Source organism: Anabrus simplex, chromosome 1 (assembly GCF_040414725.1).
Source record: "Anabrus simplex isolate iqAnaSimp1 chromosome 1, ASM4041472v1, whole genome shotgun sequence".
Lineage (NCBI taxonomy): Eukaryota > Metazoa > Arthropoda > Insecta > Orthoptera > Tettigoniidae > Anabrus > Anabrus simplex.
Window position 1 is genome coordinate 137,546,545 of NC_090265.1, and position 21,787 is coordinate 137,568,331.

Consider the following 21,787-nt stretch of genomic DNA (forward strand, 5'->3'; position numbering starts at 1 on the left):
ATTTTCAAATTTTAATGACAAGAGTTCTTATAACATACCAATACAAAGTATATCAGCCATAGAACATTCTCGATATTCACCTAATACAACTTAATCAACACAAGAACTACAAGAGGATTGAAGAATGAATGCAACGCAACATGAACTCAAATTTTAATAGATGTTTTTAAAATATACCATGTTTTAATGTGTTTAATGTGCTATATTTTTTAGTGTCTTATGATGTGGCATATATTTTAATGTGTTTATGTACTCATGTCCATGCTCAATCAGTAGGTTTTAGTTTATTCTAACCATCACCACTTTTAATCAGAGATATTTTAACGCAACATCCTGCAATATATTTTACTTCCATTTTTCATTAGACATCCGGATGCTCTTACGTAACAGCTTTGTAATTTTGTCTAATGACTGTAAATTAGTGTGCTAGCTGATGATGGCCAAGATAAGCCGAAACCGGTACTAGTGCAATAATTCATTCACAATAAATGTATTGATTGGTGGAACATTTTTCTTGTCTATTACAACAACACTTCTAAGCGAAGAGTGCCGTCTGTTTATGCGCGAAACAGCTGTGCGCATGAAGTATTACGTTATCATAATGACGTCAGACACCCAGGTCGATAGCTTTTAACTCAAATCTAACTTAGTCGAGTTGAAGTTAAGTTTTGTCTCAAAATACAAATTCGGAACTTTACTTCAAGTGGCCTAGCTTTTTACTTCACTAAGTTAAGATGAAGTTAAGTTGAAGTGATGTCTCTGAATACGGCCCTTAGTCTCCGACAAGATTATAGTTTAGTCATAGACAGTGTTTCAATAACATGTTTGTATAATGTATAATTTTTCACATTTTTTATGTACCGAATTTTAGTAAGTGGCTAAACCTTTAGCTTCCATATTTAATATTAGATGTACTCTTGAAGATTGTTTTTAGGCTGAAGATGCCCTGAATTGAGGGCAAAACATGTCCCATTTAACTGATAGTCTGTTTATGTAACCACTATAAGTGAAAATAAAAGTATTGAATAGGTGGATTAAAGAACACCTTTATTGTTTTTGAACTGTAAATTTTCAATGTGGACCAAAAATGAGATTTATAACATATAAAAGAGAAGATTCTGAAAAGTTTTTTGTCAAGGTGGACGAACATTCGGACTCGTCATCAGAAGAAGAAGTAAATGTAACTAAAATCTGTTCCAACTTAATGAGCATGATGCAATCAGTCATGCCAAAATCCCTGACATTGATTCACAAGTTAATTGCACCTTAACGAAACAGAATTAAAAACTTTCAGACAAAATTTCAGACTTTAATTCCGCCCTAACAGAAAAGATATCAAAACAAATTTCGAAAGTGAATGACAAACTTTCAGACAAAATTTCAGACGTCAATTGCAACCTAACAGAACAGATTTCAGAACAGATTTCAAAAGTAGATGACAAGATTTCTGAAGCTAATACAGTTTTAACAAGACAAATATCACAAGTGTACATGCAGGTTTACAAAGTAGAACAGTGCCTAGAATCGAAAATTTCAACCGTAGATGACAAAATTTTGCAGATGAACTCCGAAGTTAGTGACATCACCAATCAATTAACACTGCAGATATCGAACATCAGGTCAAAACTGGGACAGGTCGAGTAGCTCGATAGTAGGGTCAACCAGCTGGAAAGGGACATCTCAAACCGTAACGAGGAGGTGGAAAACCAGGTTTCCAGCATAAAACAACAGGTTGAGGGGAGAATTTCGACCATCAAGGGAGATGATACAGATGTTGATTCCCATAGGGAACCTGACATATTTGTCCCAAATGAGTAAATTTATAATACCAATATAAATGGTCCGTAATACCATTCGGGACAAATATTTCAGGTTTCCTATGGGAATCAACATCTATATCATCTGATGGCCAGGCAGGCATCAATTTTTGGTAATAAGAAAGTCTCTCATAGTGCATTGGCACTGCTGGTGGCTCCAAATAGCCTACGCAGTGGCCTCTACAGTATGCACTAGCCATCGTAGGTTATGATCTTCATTTCCGTGTTGACGTTTAACTAATAAGACAGAGTTTGAGGGATGTTTCACCATTCAACACATTGTAAAATACATTAAAATTATAAGAAATCCGGTTTTGACTCCCTTGGAGTCATCAGTTCCTGTTGAAAATTAATTCAGGGGGAATCTGATAACAATCGTCATAATAAGAAAATTGAAAGGTGATGGCCTGGAAAAACATCAATGGGTTGCAAGACATTACTTTGAATTTTTTTTTCCCTTCTTTTTTTTTTTCCATGTGGCTATTTCTAGCCGAGTGCAGTCCTTATAAGGCAGACCCTTTGATGAGGGTGGGCAGCATCTGCCATGTGTAGGTAACTGCGTGTTATTGTGGTGGAGGATAGTGTTGTCTGTGCTGTGTGAGTTGCAGAGATGTTGGGGACAGCACAAACACCCAGCCCCCGAGCCATTGGAATTAACCAATGAAGGTTAAAATCCCCGACCCGGACGGGAATCGAACCCAGGGACCCTCTGAACCGAAGGCCAGTACGCTGACCATTCAGCCAACGAGTCGGACATTACTTTGAAATACAACATATACATGGCAAGCAACACTTGGAACTTAATATGTTCCCAGTTCTGGCCTATACTGTCCTGTGTTTATGAAACACGTAACACTGGAAACACATACACGGTTGAACACGTGACACGGAAACTTATAATGATATGAAATTTTGGCTCTCTAAGAGCGTTCCTGGACTTGACAGTTCTGTCTCTATCTTAAAAAAAATTGATAAAATACACACATCTTGGAACAAATGTACAAAGACATGGTTCTGGTCTAGACTGTCGCACGTTCATTGACACGGAAATACTGGAATTTCTTGCACTGGTTGAAAACACACTTACAATATGAGACACATCAATATGAAACAATTGGCATTTCAAGTATGTTACTGGGCTTGACCGTCTTGCCTCCAACTGATTAAACTAGCTGAAACATATATACATTAAATGTACAAAGACAAATCACTTGGCATCTAAAAGTTCTTGGTTTGGTTTCAAAAAATTTGTCATGTGTTCATGGAATTAGAATAGAACCGTTGGTCCTACTACAGTCTATTGGAAATAAATGCACTATCGTAGTTGAGAATATACGCATTGATTGAAAGTTTATGTAGAAAATATGAAACACATGGCACTTTAATGTTCATGGATATGAGTAAAAATGCTGTCGTGTGTCTGTGCAACTCGGCACAGACCCAAACAGCGGGTCAGCATGAGCGGGTACAGAGCGAACACCTTCAATGCACGTTTTCATAAGCTAAGGCCATACCATCACCATTCTACATCAACAGTAGTGGACGGCGGTTACAACTGCATCAGCAAGTGATCCATACTGAAGGATGTTCCCCCAGCTCTTCTACCAACTTAAATCTACTAATAAGTTTATCCATCTATCCTAAACACTGCAGGAACATATAAACTAAACCAGCAAGTTCTAAATATTTTCTATGTCAAACATATTCTCATTTCAACTATGTCTTATATCAGGTTGTTTAAATCAGGGCCGACAATCTAGTTCCGTGTTTCACAAACACACGGTAATAATTCTAAGTTAGACCTTTCTGTAATACTAAGCATCTCAAACCAATGTATAATTTCAGCTGATTACCAAACATTTCTTGTGATTGTGTGGTCATAATGGTTAACAAGTTTTGTTTTTGTTTGTTCACATATTCCAGTTGAGTGTGGCAAGACCGCTTGATGGGTCTGTGCCGAGTTGCACGGACACACGACAGCATTTTTACTCATATCCAAGAACAATAAAGTGTCATGTGTTTCATATTTGTACATAAACTTTCAATCAATGTGTATATTCTCAACTATGATAGTGCATTTATTTCCAATAGATTGTATCGGGACCAACGGTTCTATTCTAATTCCACAAACACATGACAAATTTTTTGAAACCAAACCAAGAACTTTTAGATGCCAAGTGGTTTGTCTTTGTACATTTAATGTATATATGTTTCAGCTAGTTTAATCAATTGGAGGCAAGACTGTCAAGCTCAGGTACATACTTGAAATGCCAATTGTTTCATATCGATGTGTCTCATATCGTAAGTGTGTTTTCAACCAGTGCAAGAAATTCCAATATTTCCGTGTCTATGAACGTGCGACAGTCTAGACCAGAACCATGTCTCTGTACATTTGTTTCAAGGTGTGTGTGTTTTATACAGTTTTTTAAGATAGAAACAGAACTGTCAAGTCCAGGAACGCTCTTAGAGAGCCAAGATTTCATATCATTATAAGTGTCAGTGTCGCATGTTCAACAGTGCATGTGTTTCCAGTGTTACATGTTCCGTGAACACGGACAGTTTAGGCCAGAACTAGGAACATATTAAGTTCCAAGTGCTGCTTGCCATGTATGCGTTGCATTTCGAAGTATTGTCTTGCAACCCATTGATGTTTTTCCAGGCCATCACCTTTAAATTTTCTTATTATGATGGTTATCAGATTCTCCCTGAATTAATTTTCAACAGGAACTGATGATGACTCCAAGGGAATCGAAACCAGTCTTCTTATAATTTTAATGTATTTTACAATGTGTTGACTGGTGGAACATCCCTCAAACCCTGTCTTATTATGCACTAGCCATGCGTCGTGGTGGGTGTGCTATTTAGCAACTGATGAGCCCGACTTAGCACACTGGGGCGAAACAATGGCAACAAGGAATGAGTTAGCTGGAAAATTTATAATGTCCAATAACGGACCATTTATATTGGTATTATGAATTTACTCATTCGGGACAAATATTTTAGGTTCCCAATGGGAATCAACATCTGTGTCATTTGATGGCCAGGCGGGCATCAATTTTTGGTAATGAGATAAGGTCTCTCATAGTGCATTGGCACTGTCGGTGGCTCCAAATAGCCTACACAGTGGCCTCAACGGTATGCACTTTTTGATGGGTGTTCCATTTACCAGTTTGAACCCCACTGTCGGCAGCCCTGAAAATGGTTTCCCGTGGTTTCCCATTTTCACACCAGGCAAATGCTGGGGCTTTACCTTAATTAAGGCCACGGCTGCTTCCTTCCCATTCCTAGGCCTTTCCTGTCCTGTTGTCGCCATAAGACCTATCTGTGTTGGTGCAACGTAAAGCAACTAGAAAAAAAAAAAAGTATTTACCAACTGACGAGCCTGATTTAGCACACTGGGGCCAAACGCTGGCAACCTGGAATGAGTTAAGTGGAAAATTTATAATGTCCAATAACGGACCATTTATATTGGTATCATCAAGGGAGATGTGCAGAATATGAGAGAAAGCATCCTTCATGCGGCAGAAGATTTGCGTTTCCTGGGTGGGGTGCCAACATTTCGAGAAGCCTTCAAAAGTATGTCTTTGATTTCTAACCAGTTCGAAGGATTGTGAGTAGGAATACTTTCAAGGAAAGTATTAGTTTAAGAAATTCCGGATCGACATGCAGGTTTTTTTGTTATTCTGGGTTTGGACCTTTTCGGTTGAAAATTTCACCTTGATTAAGGATGGATGGTGGTCAGAGTCAGTGATTCCTTTTTTAACTTTAACATTCATTATTTCTTTTTGATTTTTCTTGGAAATAGCCACATGATCTAGTTTAAATTCTCCCAAGTGAAAATTTGGGGATCTCCGGGTTGTTTTCTTGTGTGGAAGCACCTGGAAATATGTTGACATTAATTTGAGATCAACATGTTTGCAAAAATCAATTAGTCTTTCTCCATTTTTATTAGTTCTATTGTGCACTGGGTATAGTCCTACAATGGTCCTGAATTTCTTTTCTCTACCAATTATTATTATTATTATTATTATTATTATTATTATTATTATTATTATTATTATTATTATTATTATTATTATTATTACTTACGAGGTGTGGCTATGAAGTTGTATTAGTGTTATTATTTACGTAGTTATGTATGGACGATCTTATTATTTGTGAGGTTATGTCGTGAAACATCTGCTGTATATATATATATCAATATGAGTTTATTTAATGCAAGAACATATATTTTTTTTTTTTTTTTGCTAGTTGTTTTACGTCGCACCGACACAGATAGGTCTTACGGCGATGATGGGACAGGAAAGGGCTAGGAGTAGGAAGGAAGCGGCCATGGCCTTAATTATGGTACAGCCCCAGTATTTGCCTGGTGTGAAAATGGGAAACCACGGAAAACCATTTTCAGGGCTGCCGACAGTGGGGTTCGAACCTACTATCTCCCGAATACTGAGAACATATAATTAATAGTATATAATTTTTTTTACTTGTATATATGATTTATAATCCAATGCAGTATTGTGCAACACATTGTAACAGTCTAGAACAACACAGTGTGTGACTCGAATTGTGTAGAAACTTCCTTATATTGTAAATAGGCTATTGGAGACTCTCAAATTTATGAGAAAACATATGTCATATTCTTCTAGAAGCCCGGCCAAGCAACGTATATAAAGAGGCTGTCTTGGGAGTAGAGAAGAGTTGTTTTAATGAGACTTGTGTGGAAGTCGTGTTAGCCAAGTGTTTGAAGTGAAGTATGTGACCTGGTTATGTTGGTAGTTGGTTGTGACATGCTACTGTAGCAGTCACATTTTTGTTCAAGATGGCAGTTCATTAGTGCGTGTGTACAGAATATGTGTAAATAACTGGTAAATAGAACAGTGTGCACAATTGACAGCATTTTGTGTGCGTCTTTATGGATACATCAGTTTAAATATTTACATATTTACATTGAACCAACCATGCCTGTAGTTTCATTGAACACTAGCCAAGGCAGTTCCTGACTCTAATCTTCGAATTTTCTTTTACCTGGTTGTGGGCCTACTACAACTGCTACATTTCTCGCTTCAGGTTTAACTTCATTTACAGGATCTCATGCAGACATACTGAAAGGCTGTGCTGATTATGGAAGAACCAGTCGTATTTTCTGCGTCTTTGTTTTCTCCCAATACCCGCTTGATATGTATCGGAGTTGTGAAGAATTGTGTCAAATTAGCCTGGTTTGACTGGTCATCACACTTGGGTTTCTTATTTCGTTTCATGTTCGAAGGCTAGCACATTATTAAATGGTTGCACAAACACAAGATTTATGATTTAGAGGCCTAAGCCCTCCATGTATTAAAACATCATCATCCTCCTTTCATGTATTAGTCCTATAGGAGAACTGTTACCGTTTGTACAAAAGATTTGCGTTTTTATGCCATCTCTTCCTGGGGCGTCCCAGAGATCTCTTCCCACCGGGGCAGTAGTTAATGACTGCTTTGGGGATCCTGCTTCTGTCCATCCTGTTCAGGTGTTCTAGCCAATTTCTCTGGTATTCATAGATTTATTCCGATACAAGTCTGCTTTTAGGATCATTCAGCACTTCTGTATTTCTTTTGTGTTCCCACTTAGTGAATCCTGCTATTCGCCACATGTATTTCATTGTATTAAATCTTGAACAACAACAAAAGACACGTGTAGAGCCACTAAAATGTAACACACTACCACATATTCATTGTACTTTTGACCTTTGTAAAGTGAAAACCGTCATACGGAATGATTCTAATATCTTGTAATTTGACCACATGTGACTAAAAGGTAATTAAATCGAGCTCGATAGCTGCAGTCGCTTAAGTGCGGCCAGCATCCGGTATTCGGGAGACAGTGGGTTCGAACCCCACTGTCGGCAGCCCTGAAGATGGTTTCCCATGGCCACAGCCGCTTCCTTCCCACTTCTAGACCTTCCCTGTCCGATCGTCGCCATAAGACCTATCTGTGTCGATGCGACGTAAAGCAACTAGCAAAAATAAAAATAAAATAAAAAGTAATTAGTTCTCAATTCTTCCACCAAAGGCTCTGCTGCTGTAACAAATAAGGGCCGATCGCATTACGTACATCAACTATCCACAATTGTTAGTGTTATGTCTCTCATTCATGGATATACATCGATGGTCCTATGCAGAGAAGAAAATAATATCTTTGGTCTCTCAGTTATTAGGAGATCGTGGCATGATTTTAAGCTTTTTCAGTGACATCATGGAGCTTTTGTTGCAGATTGATGGGTAGGAGAAGGAAGAAAGTATGAAAAAACAGAATAAGTACTTTTTCGGTGGGGTGGGGCGCTGAAACTTAGGTGCCAGCAGCAAAAATGTAGTGGCTGCAGTGACCGGGATTTCTGCACCCCTGATTATGTATTTTGGTTTAGTCATGCTATATGTAGCTAATGTATTAACATATAAATTGTAAATAGTCCTTGATGTGTTGAAAGTCATTCAGATTACATGTATATTACTTACGGGAAGTTAGTTTAAGTTTACATCATGTTCATCACTGTAAATAACAGTCTGTGTTTCCCAAGTTGTTCAGGAAAACCCTCTGTGTGTGTTTTTTAAATAGATATGTTTAGGTAATGTGGCATAGGGACAAACTTGTTTCATGATAATTCTTGAACCGGAACTTACCAAGACTTTCTGATGTTGTTATAGAATCTTCCAGGTGTATTTTATAGTTATACTATGTTTTAAGGGAATAAAATTCATTGGTGAAAGGATACATTGTATCAGATTTGCAGATGACATCGTATTAATTGCAGGCTCAGAAAAAAGAAATGAATAGAATGCTGAATGTCCTCTCAGACACACTTAAACTATGGAAATTAAAAGTAAAGAAACAGAAAACAGAAGTGCTGGTAGTGCAGAAAAATATGGAAGAAATTAAAACCATTATAAAAATTGATGATATCAGAATTGATCAGGTGAAACAATTATGTTATTTTGGTAGTATGATAACAGAGGATAATAGATGCTTTCTGGAAAAGAATAGCATTGACAAAAGAGGCATTTATGACTAAGAAAAATATTTTAACACTAAGTTAAGCTAAGTTAGGCTCGTCTGTTGGGACTTGGCACACCACCCAAGACGTAAGGGGCGAATGAGGGCGAAACGCAGGCAACCAAGAATGAGTTAGCTGGAAAATTTATAATGTCCAATAACGGACCATTATATTATAAATTTACTCATTCAGGACAAATATTTTAGGTTCCCTATGGGAATCAACATCTACATCATTTGTTGGCCAGGCAGGCATCAATTTTTGGAAATAAGACATAGCTCTCATAGTGCATTGGCACTGCTGGTGGCTTCAAGTAGCCTATGCAGTGGCCTCCACGGTATGCACTAGCCTTGCGTCTTGGGTGGTGTGCTAAGTCCCAACTGACGAGCCTAACTTAGCACACGAGGGCGAAACACAGGCAACCAAGAATGAGTTAGCTGGAAAATTTATAATGTCCAATAACGGACCATTATATTGGTATTATAAGTGTTTTTCATGCAAGAGGGTGCTCACACACATTTCAGTCTGCTGCCCGCAGGTACCTGAACACCCATTTTCCTGAGCACTGGATAGGTAGAGGAGGACCAATTGCTTGGCCACCATCATGCTCTCCTGACTTGTACCCACTGGACTTTTACCTGTGGGGACACGTTAAGTCTCTCGTGTATGCGACTCCTGTTCCTGATGAAGCAACTTTATGTGAGCGCAATGTGACAACCTCTCGGGCAGTACTCACTACACCAGGCATTTTTGATCTTTTGCGTAACTCCATGCAACGACGAGCGGAGGCTTGTATTCAAGCTGAAGGTCATCACTGTGAACATTTCCTCTAATACATGCTCAAAGTGCTTCAGCTGCCGTTACAGGCGTACGGTGTAAATGTAAAAAAGTTTGAGTAAATCTGTAAATCCCTAGCATTAATGTACAGGCTACTTGCAATGGAAAGGAAGAGTTCAACCAGTGTAGATGTATCACGGCCTGACTCTGTCCATGACTTCTGAATTTGAAGGAACTCCAATGCTTGCAGTGTTATGATGCCTCTGTTGGAAGTCGAAGGGATGACAACTCCTGCAGATCTGGCTCCTTAAAACATACATTCAACTTTCAACATACTATTTTCATTATGATTCAATTTTATTTACGTTATACCATTGTCCTCAGTTTATTGATGTCATAATTTTCAGGCTATGGTTTCCTACCTTTCAGACGGCTATTGGAAGGGTTATTCTTCCCCTGCATCAAATTCATTAGCTGCTTCTCCCATTATTTTAACAATACGGGTTTGTTTCCAGTACGCTTTAATTCTACTTTATATTTCAATCTTGTTTTCATGTTTTGTAATTTTTTACCAACTGTTGTTGAACAGAAATATTTAAGTTAAATTTAGCAAGTAGTTCACACTTAACTGCATTTATTGCACTTGTTTTCTTGTGCTTCTTATCCGGTAACTTTGACTTTGAAAACATAATTTTATGTTCCTTTAAAATGGAGATAAAAGTGGACTGGAATTTCACATTGTATTCTACCATGTTGCGCATTGAACTATCCGGAAGTCATGGAAGTGTAACATACATGGCATGTGCACGACCTTGATAAGTGGTATTGAGTGGTTGCTCCAGATACTCGAGTTTACGCTGTGCTTCCGCTCTAAATTTTTATTCACCGCAAATGCGGAGTGGAAGCTCATCAGCAGGGAGACACTCACTCATTTTTATTCACACCACCCATTCTGTCCTATTATTGAGGGCATGTTAAAAGACCTCAAGTGTAATTTCCAGCACCCACCTTATAAAATTAATTATTATTGTAATCCCGTTCACTTGGCACCTTTAATTAGCTTTTATGGGGAGTCCAAAAATTATGACATACATTGCATGTAAGCTTTGGGAAAGTATTCTTTATGATTATATTAGACATGTTTGCAAAATTAATAACTGGTTTGACAGAAGGCAGTTTGGGTTTAGAAAAGGCTTGTCGTATTCTTTGAACAGGACAGACTGAGGACTTGGGTTCGATTATCAGATTGACCTTGATATAAAACGCTTTCTGACACCATTAAATTCTTACTCTAATTTATTTAAACTATCAAATATACTCTTCCAATAATATTACATCACACTTGTAATTATTCTCTTCTCAATATTACTTTTAAATAAACAGTTTATCAGTCTCTGACCTCCTTGGAAAATACACAAACTAGTTGATACTTATCTCGGGTTTTGAAGCTTCTTTCTTCTTGCTTCTCTCTTGAATCCTCGTGGTGGTGTTCCTCTGAATCTTTCCTGATAGCTTCAGGACTCAAACACAGAACTCTAAGGTGAATGCTAACTGAAGCTACAGTCTCCTTCGAACACTCAGTGAGTTCTCTACGTACCGACGCTGTACTTTACCCTGTGGGACACTGCTAACCAGTTCTGCTGCTTGACAGTCTTAATTGCTGCCTAATTTGAATAACTTCTTATACTGCTGTCTTCACTAACTGATGGCAGGCTCAACTACTGCCTGATTTGACTAACTCCATATACTGCTATCTTCACTGACTTTATTCTACAGAGTCTCTTCTCTGCCAAGTGATCTAGTGTCCATCCCTTCCCAAGAGAATGTTCCTTTCCAGTGATAATAGAATAACTGCCTGAATAACACCAGAATTATGACCGACAGAATGACACAGAATGACCACAGAATCACACAGAATGGCCAAGAATGACCCAGAATGACCAAGAGGCTCCCTTGTCACTCCCCTTTATCACTTCTCTGTGCTTCTGGAACAAGTCATTCCCTACTACTATGTTCCCTCTCATCACTGATCTGTTAGTTTCCAATTGGTTACTTCAAGTGTGGTCCCACCCATCTCATGGATGTACATGTGACTGGTGACCTTCCAGAGATTCTTTCTAGAAAGAATTATTGCACCACAGCGTGCGTTCTTATTTTTACAGGGCACTTTGCTACATGACTAACAACAGGTTTGATTTTCCTGGTCCACCCACTAAAAGCTTCTAACTATGACCTTGTAGTCTGTTTACTTGTTTTTCTGACCAATATTCTGATTGCACAAGTTTGCCTCATTCTCAGCTCACTGAAATGTTCCAAGTTGAGACTAGCTTTAAGAAATGCTTTTAATTATAATTGTAATTCTGCACTTATTCACTGCACTGATATTCTATTACACATAATCATTCACTTCCACTGTTTCTTGCTGTATCTTCCCTTTATATATTACACTTAAACTACTCGCGATTATTAGGGATTTCTGACTGGGAGGTCACTGATCGAATCTCGTTCGATGCGCTCGCCCCATAATTTTCCACGGAAGGACGTGTTGTGAATCAGTGCTCGCGACAAGTTATTCCACTGAAGCTCAGCTTGTAGGATTTCAGCAAGATATAGCAGATATCCTGGATTCAGGAGGCCAAATGGACTGTATTGTGATTGACATATCTAAGGCATTTGATAGGGTAGATCATGGAAGACTACTGGCAAAAATGAGTGCTATTGAACTAGAAAAAAGAGTGACTGAATGGGTGGCTGTATTTCTAGAAAATAGAACTCAGAGAATTAGAGTAGGCGAAACTTTGTCTGACCGTGTAATAATTAAGAGGGGAATTCCTCAAGGCAGTATTATTGGACCTTTATTTTTTCTTATATATATCAATGATATGTGTAAAGAAGTGGAATCAGAGATAAGGCTGTTTGCAGATGATGTTATTCTGTACAGAGTAATAAATAAGTTTGTGAGTGGCTGCAGGGTGACCTCGATAGTGTTGTGAGATGGACGGTGGGCAATGGTATGATGATAAACGGGGTTAAAAGTCAGGTTGTGAGTTTCACAGATAGGAAAAGCCCTCTCAGTTTTAATTACTGCATTGATGGGGGTCAAAGTTCCTTTTGGGGATCATTGGAAGTACCTAGGTGTTAATATAAGAAAAGACCTTCATTGGGGTAATCACATAAATATGGTTGTTAATAAAGGGTACAGATCTCTGCACATGATTATGAGGGTATTTAGGGGTTGTAGTAAGGATGTAAAGGAGAGGGCATAAGTCTCTGGTAAGACCCCAACTAGAGTATGGTTCCAGTGTATGGGACCCTCACCAGGATTACTTGATTCAAGAACTGGAAAAAATCCAAAGGAAAGCAGCTTGATTTGTTCTGGGTGATTTCCGACAAAAGAGTAGTGTTACAAAAATGTTGCAAAGTTTGGGCTGGGAAGACTTGGGAGAAAGGAGACGAGCTGCTCGATTAAGTCGTATGTATGTCTCAAATATTATTACAATATTATAAGTCCACCTGTTCAATACAATACAATATGATCCACTATTTCATATGGTCAAAATTTATGTATGATGTATAAAAAATTTTGACCATATGAAATAGTGGATCATATTGTATTGTATTGAACAGGTGGACTTATTGTAATATTGTAATTATAATATTGTAATAATATTTGAGACATACGTCAACTTCAATACGGAACCAAAATGAGAATAGTTACTTGTAACTTGTAAGTCGTATGTTCCGAACTGTCAGTGGAGACATGGCGTGGGAGGACATCAGTAGACGAATGAGTTTGTGTGGTGTCTTTAAAAGTAGGAAAGATCACAATATGGAGATAAAGTTGGAATTCAAGAGGACAAATTGGGGCAAATATTAGTTTATAGGAAGAGGCATTAGGGATTGGAATAACTTACCAAGGGAAATGTTCAATAATTTTCCAATTTCTTTGCATCATTTAAGAAAAGGCTAGAAAAACAACAGATGGGGAATCTGCCACCTGGGCGACTGCTCTAAATGCAGATCAGTAGTGATGGATTGATTGATTGATGGATTGATGGATTGATTGATTGATTGATTGATTGATTGATTGATTGATTGATTGATTGATTGATTGATTGATTGATTGATTGATTATGGTTCAAGATAATGCAGAATATGATTGATCAATATTTCGTAACAGCATATTACTCTTGCCTTGCCTTAAAAGTCTTATTAAAATATTAATACACCACCACTGGTAATTCCATATACAATTCAATTTCTTGAGGAACACTGTGCCTTATTGACTATCACTGATTTAGATGGCACTATTTCATATACAGTGAAACCTCATTAACATGTTTTCCCTGTTAGCACATCGTAAATTCGAAGTCCTGATTCTCGTCTTATTAAATCTGTATAAAAATACCTCACTTATCTCGTAATGAATTTTTGCTATTACTGCTTAGTACGATCACATTTTTCCTAGCCCTGAAAATGTTATTTGTCATCCCTTGTGAAACAAACATGATTTCCAACTCGGGTAAGATCCATCGCCACACTTGCGTGATTACAGAAAAAGGCCTTGAATTTCTGAACTTCACAGGATAAGTTGCATGTTCATGGAGCAAACCGTTAACCTCAGATATGTTCAGTTTTGCTTGCCAGTTAGCAGCAAGATCGCTGAATAACCCAGTGAGTCTATTTGTGCTTGTAATTCACATGCCATTCAGAAGTTACACTGAAGAAAATGGAAATTGCAACACCCGGAAGGAGTGGTTCTACGTTGCTGCAATTGAACATGCAGGACGAATGTTCTGTTGTGCTTTGATGATTACACTTGCAGGTCCCTCTGACCACAAGTTTGGACAACAATCAATACAGGATGTGCCCACCATGAGCTGCAATACAGTGATGAATTCGTCGAGGCATGGAGTCAATAAGGCCCTGGATCTCTTGCTGAGGAATTGTGGCCCATGCTTGCTGCACTGCACGGGTCAGTTGTTCCAGAGTTGTGGGTGGCTGAGGACGGTTTGCCAGTTGTCGACCCATCATGTCCCACACATGCTCAATAGGACTGAGGTCCGAGGATCTGGCGGACCATTCTAAGGTTGTGATGTCATGGAGAGCTTCTCTGGAGATGCGTGCAGTGTGAACCCGGGCATTGTCCTGCTGAAACATCTCATTAGCAATGTTCGCCATCATAGGGACAACCACTGGATTGAGTACTCTATCAACGTACTGTCGAACAGTCATAGTGCCCTCAACAAGCACTAATTGTGATTTCACTTTGAAGCCAATAGTTCCCCAGACCATAATGCTTGGTGTTGGCCCTGTGTGCCTCTCGACAATAAGATCTGGGCGGCTCCTCTCCCCGGTACATCGGAGCACACGATTCCGGCGATCACTGCGGGCAAGCAGTGTTGCCAGCTTAGCGGGTTTTCCGCTAAATTTGGCGGAATTAGAAGACTGTCGGCGGAGAAATATAATTTAGCGGACAGCGGATTTTTTGGCGGAATTCTAGATTTATGATAGCGGAATTTAGTGTTTTATCCATTTTACGTTTTGTTTTTAAATTTGTACTCCAGTTTGTCTCCGAGGTATTCCATATTTCTTGTCAGGTGATAACAGTCACATGGGGGAAAACATGTTATTTGGATTTGATGTTATGAGATCATGGTATCATAAATTTGTAATGCGTGGGGAAAGGGTACTTATCTCTTGGTTGATGATTGACGACAGATAATGAAACTGTGAGAGAGTAGAATTTATATTTATGCTATGAAGGAAGACCGTTTGATGAACTGGCCTGTTTTGTGTGTGGCCCTTGAGGTAGGGGATTCACCTAGTTTGCACCCACCACTGAAACGCCTACAAGTTTTAGCTCGCCGGCTCGCAGGCAGGGGGTTAATCCCAGTGAAACTCACAGATCAGGTGAGTGCAGACATATTATTATTATTATTATTATTATTATTATTGCTATTGCTCATTTTTTGCTCATTATTTGAGATAGGATTTATTGGCGGAATTTTAGCGGATTTTTAGTAGTATTTAAGGGATCTTGAAAATGTAAGTTGGCAACACTGCAGGCAAGACAGAAGCGCGATTCATCACTAAAGACGACCCTATGACATTCGTCGACCCACGTCGATCTTTCTCGACACCAGGCCAGCCTTACACGTCGCTGTTGTGGGGACTATGAAACACCTTCTGCAGGACACGGGTTCGTAAGCCAGCTATATGCAGGCGATTACCAACTGTTTGTTGTGTAACGTGGGGTGCCACAGCTGCTCGAATTTGCGCTGCTGTTGCATGGGGTTCCATCCGGGCCATCAGAATGATGCGGCGATCCGCTCTCACAGTTGTCTGTCGCGCTGGGCCTGTGCCAGGTCTCCGAGTGTGGGTACCTTCATTTGACCACTGCTGCCATACACGTACCGTCGATGAATGTTGGCCAACACGTGCAGCGACAGTCGTTAGTGATAATCCAGCCTCACACAGCCCCATTATCCGAGCCCTCTCAAACAGTGACAGTTGTTGATAGCGTGCTCTTCTCTGTCGTCGAGGCATGTTTGACGGGGAACACTTCACTGCACAGACTGCAATTCAACTACGCTACACCAGAGTTCGTATAGTGGAGTTGATTCCTCCACGACCAATCACGTGGGGAGACCTGTAGCAACAATCCAATGGGTCTGAAACTTTGATCGTTTACATACCTACATGGCATCGTTCCATATCTTGAAAATCAACACAAACGACCAATGCCTTCATTGTGTTGCAATTTCCATTTTATTAAGTGTAGAAATGTATTTTGTGTTAAGTGGTACAGTGAAGTTTCGTCGCATGATGTGGTAGACTATATGGATTAGGAACTTAATCTTGTGAAATTGACTAGTGTGGTTCATATTTGTCTTTTGATACCGGTAGGCTAATTATTGGAAATCATGTAATTCCTTACTATATAATGAAGCCCTTGCACAAAACAAACCAACAGCACGCATATTTTCAACTGTGGAAAGGGCACGAAGATCGGAGCATCTGAAGAAGTACTGGGAGGACCGCAAAGCCCGAACAATCCCTTCAAAGAGACCTGAACGACGGACTGACTAAAGTGATCCTATGTGGTCATAGAAGAAGAAGAAGAAGAAGAAGACGAAGAAGAAGAAGAAGAAGATAATGAAGCCAAAATTAAAATCTTTCTGAAAATAGACTGGCATCCGCATCTTTAAGCATGCAGAGGTCACAAATGTTGAACTTGCACCTTCAAGTCTTGACTTGATCATTCGACTTGGTCAAAGTTTTTCAAAATGGCGGTCAAAGTCATTCCTCCTGATTCCTCCCAGTCACACATGGTCGAGTGTAACCTCAAATTCATTGTCTAAGAGTGTGACCAGACAATTCCATATACAATCCAATTTCATGAGGAAACTTTTCAAGTATTCGGGAGATAGTAGGTTCGAACCCCACTGTCGGCAGCCCTGAAAATGGTTTTCTGTGGTTTCCCTTTTTCACACCAGGCAAATGCTGGGGCTGTACCTTAAGGCCACGGCCGCTTCCTTCCCACTCCTAGCCCTTTCCTGTCCCATCGTCGCCGTAAGACCTATCTGTGTCGGTGCGACGTAAAACAACTAGCAAAAAAAAAAGAATCCTTTCAAACTTTTTTTTTTTTGGCGGCAAGAGGTGTGATAGGTGTATGTATGTTGGGTATACAGCCCAAAGGCTGGTTGGATCCTCAACAGTTCACCTTTAGCTGTCATAGATGGCCTAGGTGTCACTGAAGAGGCGTACTAGGGAAATGAGGAGTGAGGTAGTTTCCCGTTGCTTTCCTCACTGAGCCAGAAGTTACTATAGCACATCAGTCTGCCAAGCCTACTGAAATGCGGGCACCAACCGACCCTATGAGCAACATCTTCACACCATTCATAGCAGGGACTGGCTGCATAAGGAATGGCATTACTAGTGTGATAGGTGATCTTAACTAATTTTGGGTCGCTGAACACGAGTCCGTTGTCTGTTTCTACGTTTCACGCCACGTTTTATCGCAATAGGTATATCAAAATAAGAGATAGACCTGAATATTGCATAAAAAATACTGAAAAATGTTGATAATTTTGGAAATATTAATAATTTTTTGTATCATTATATACATTTTGAAATAGTTGAATATTGTCTTTATTATATACAATGAATAATTATTGAGTGTAGAATTACAATGAATTATTTAGTATTTGTTGTAATATAATACTGATTTACACAAAAACACACAAACAAACAACTCTGAGGCAATGAAAGCAATTTATTTTGACAATTAAATGTGATTTACAAGCAAACAATGTAACTTTTATTCAGTATCTTTATGAATTCATAAATGTGAACAAAATAAACTTTAATAGTCCTAGTGTCCCCTTGGAATGAACGCTTGGCTGCCCAGCGTCTGACTGCATCAAGTTTGTCTTCTCTTTTCAAACACCAACACTAGTCGGCCATCATTGGTTCATCTCACCTCCTCTGGTATCTTCTTTCTGCCTCTTTGATGTCCTAGTAGAACCTCTCTCCCATCTCTTCATTAACAGCCCCAAGATTTTCCGGAAAGTGATCGAGATGAGAATGAAGGAAGTGCAGTTTGAGACTCATTCTACACCCAAACTTTTTCATCTCATCCAACTTCATTTTTGCTGTTGTTTTGTACTGTTCATCCTTTACATTTCCTAGGAACTTCATTACGACGTCTCTTATTGAATTCCATGCTGCAAGTTCCACGGCATTCGTCTGTTCAAAGTTTCTGTCTTTCAGAAGCTTTCTAATTTGTGGTCCATTAAAAATGCCTTCCTTGACTTTTGCATCAGATAAATGTGGAAATTTGCTTGCAGTGTACTTGAAACAGGTGCTACTTTTGTCCAAGGCTGTAACAAACTGTTTCATGATTCCCAGTTTGATGTGTACCCGTGACAAAATAATTTTTGTGGGTTAACTAAGGCAGCATTTGTAACATTTTTCACACCAGATGTCAAAACTTGTCTCTTGGGCCAGGAAGGTGTAGACCAGTGTCTGTACCTAGCTCTGCTGTCCCATTCACATAAATAACAAGGGAATTTAGTGTAGCCTGCTTGTTGTCTTAATAGAATACCACACACCTTCAAGTCACTACACACATCCCACCGGTGCTCATGACATTTGATTGTATCTAAAACAGTTTGCATTGTGATATAATTTTCTTTTAGTACGGAATGTGCCACAGGAATCGAAGCTAGGACTTTTCCGTTATGAAGTAGTACAGCCTTTAAGCTCCTCTTAGAGGAATCCACAAACAGTCTCCATTCTTCAGGATTGTAATCCCTCCCTAGCTGTTCTATCAATCATGGAATGTCATAGCAGTAGGTTAGATCATCTTCCTTCTTGAAATACTTCCTGAACTCCTTATCTCTATGTCTATACCAAGAAAAGGTAGTTCCAGGCGCAAGTTTTTTTTCTTTCAATCGTGACACTAGCAATTCACTTTTTTCCTTCGTGAGACCAAGTTCTCGTATCAGATCACTCAACTCCGACTGTTTAAACAATTGTGGACCTACTGCATCTGCGGCAGGTGAAAAATCCATATCAACTTGCTCGTTATCAGAATTTGGGGAACCGTCAGAGTCAGGTAAACTGGTAGGAGGAGAAGGTATTGGAATTTTCGGTCCATGAGGAACAGGTCTCATCGCAGACTTTAAATACGGATACGCAATACTGTCCTTGTTTCTCTTATTGAATCCCGCTACTTTACACAGGCAAAAGTAACAGTCCCTGGTATGGTCCTGGGGCTCACACCAAACCATTCCTATCCCAAATGGAAGGGCCTTACTTCCCAATGCTCCACTGTCGTAGGTTTTCAAGGCACGTTTTACAAATTATGTGGGGGAGCCCATGACTTGTCCAAGTCTCCTAATTTTACCTTAAACTATGCATAATATAAACGTTTCACTGATGCAGTTATTAGCCTACTCTGTCCCTTCATAATATAACACCCACACACACACAACAGAATGAGTCTGGCTTATTCACACATCTGCTTCTAATTCCTGACACACTTGCCACTTTCGCAATGCAACATTGTATAAAAAGGTCAGATTTCCGCCACTCTCACGTCGCAACTGACTGGCTTCACTGCATTGCCGTTACCATGAGCTAAAAATAGACTCTGTTATCTTACTAATTCAATGGAGGGGACATAGTTGGTGGAGGAGGTTTGAATTGACAAACGTACGCAACATTAACAAAACAAACCACGGCCACTCTAACAAGAGCCAATTCGCTGTTATTACAAAGCAGCACTGTTCCGCAATGACACATTTTCAGACAGTAAATGGCAAATAACACGGAAACTAGATGTGATGCAATCAGTGGTGTATACTGAGGGCTACCAAGACTATCAGTGAAGCCCAAACCTCAATTGAGAATGATGGAAGTCTTAAGCACATTATCATGTAAGCATCTGACACACTGTTCCATTTACAAAACTTGAAAACAGTGAGAAAAAAGTCACTCGTATTTCTGAGAACAAGGCATCGGAGACTGATATCGTAGCCCAGACTCTCGCCTCCCTTGCCTCGACTCGCCCCGCGCGGCTTGCTGCTGTATATCGTCCAGGAACGGGGACCAGGGCGGAGAGGTGTACTAGGCTTCGGTCTGTCAGATCGCCACTGCTAACTATCAACCATGCGTTACTCATCGTATATACTTCCTCACCTCACACTTCTGACTTAATTATATAGATAACAGAGTGCTCGTATTTCACTTCTGTTTACTTCTACATCCTTGTAGGAAGACACTGCAGGGCTGCTGTTATAGGAGTAATGTAGTTTTCCGTTGATTTGTAGATCTGCTAAAATGAAATGCAATCTTTCAGGTTTAGTGTTCTCTTTCGTTAGTTGGAATTGAACCCGTGATCATGGATGGGACACCACTACTGATCTTCCGATGAAGCTAATTAACCAGTGAACGATGGGCACGACTGCTGTAAAATTCAACATTTTTATTTAATAATAATAATGAAAATAATGGTGAATGGCATCTGTATAGGCTTGGTGGTGACCTAATGAGGATAAAATGAATGGCGAAGGCATCATAAATACCCAGTCCCCAAGGCAGGGGAATTAAGAGTATGAGGGGGTTGATCCTGAAAATTGAACCGGGGTCATCGGATCAAAGGCAAGCATTCTACCCCATTTAGCCAGAAAGCCGGACTTGAAATTGCTAAACCTTATGCTACCATCTCCACTGATTAGGGGTTGAGCTTTGGCAGTAGCAGAGGCCTGGGCAGTAGCTTGTGAAGTGGCCTTGACAACACAGCAGGCAACTTGCGGTGGCTAATGGCTGCAGCTCAAAACGCTGAAGACTTGACTTTCACAAAACCAACCATCGAAAAGGGGTAACCTAAGTCTACTGGTAGCCCACATCTTGATCCCAGCATACGCCACCGGATACAATAGAACCAATGACATTTCTGATATCAGGAGACCTTATTTAGTTAAAATCATGTATCAGATGCTTTGCTGCAAAAATCATGCTGGGTAGTGCTATCACTGATTTAGATGGCACTATTTCATATACAGTGAAAGCTCGTTAGTGCATTCCTCATTAACATGTTTTCCCTCTTAGCACATTGTAAATTCGAAGTCCCGATTCTCATCGTATTAAGTCTGTAAAAATAATTCACTTATCCGTCATTCAAGGTTATAAACTTCATTATTGGTTCCGTATTGAATTAAGATTACATATAATATACAAAGTTTATTCCACCTATTCAATACTGTACAGTAATTGCAACATTTATAAATACATTACAATATTAGCAAGGTACTAGTTTCGACCCTATATGGGTCATCATCAGCCTAACTAAGATACACTTAGACGGGCTGAGTGGCTCAGACGGTTGAGGCGCTGGCTTTCTGACCCCAACTTGGCAGGTTCGATCCTGGCTCAGTCCAGTGGTATTTGAAGGTGCTCAAATACGTCAGCCTTGTGTCAGTAGATTTACTGGCACGTAAAAGAACTCCTGCGGGACTAACTTCCGGCACCTCGGCGTCTCCGTAAACCGTAAAAGTAGTTAGTGGGACGTAAAGCAAATATTATTATTATTATTATTATTATTATTATTATTATTATTAAGATACACTTATGGATTTGCTGAAGTCCTAAGAAA

At 39.5% G+C, this 21,787-nt stretch overlaps 1 protein-coding gene across 1 annotated transcript in view; it reads left to right on the plus strand.

The window, feature by feature from the left end:
• Positions 1–21,787, plus strand: part of Nup160 (nuclear pore complex protein Nup160) — a 358,544-nt gene that overhangs the window by 139,741 nt on the left and 197,016 nt on the right. The window lies entirely within an intron of this gene.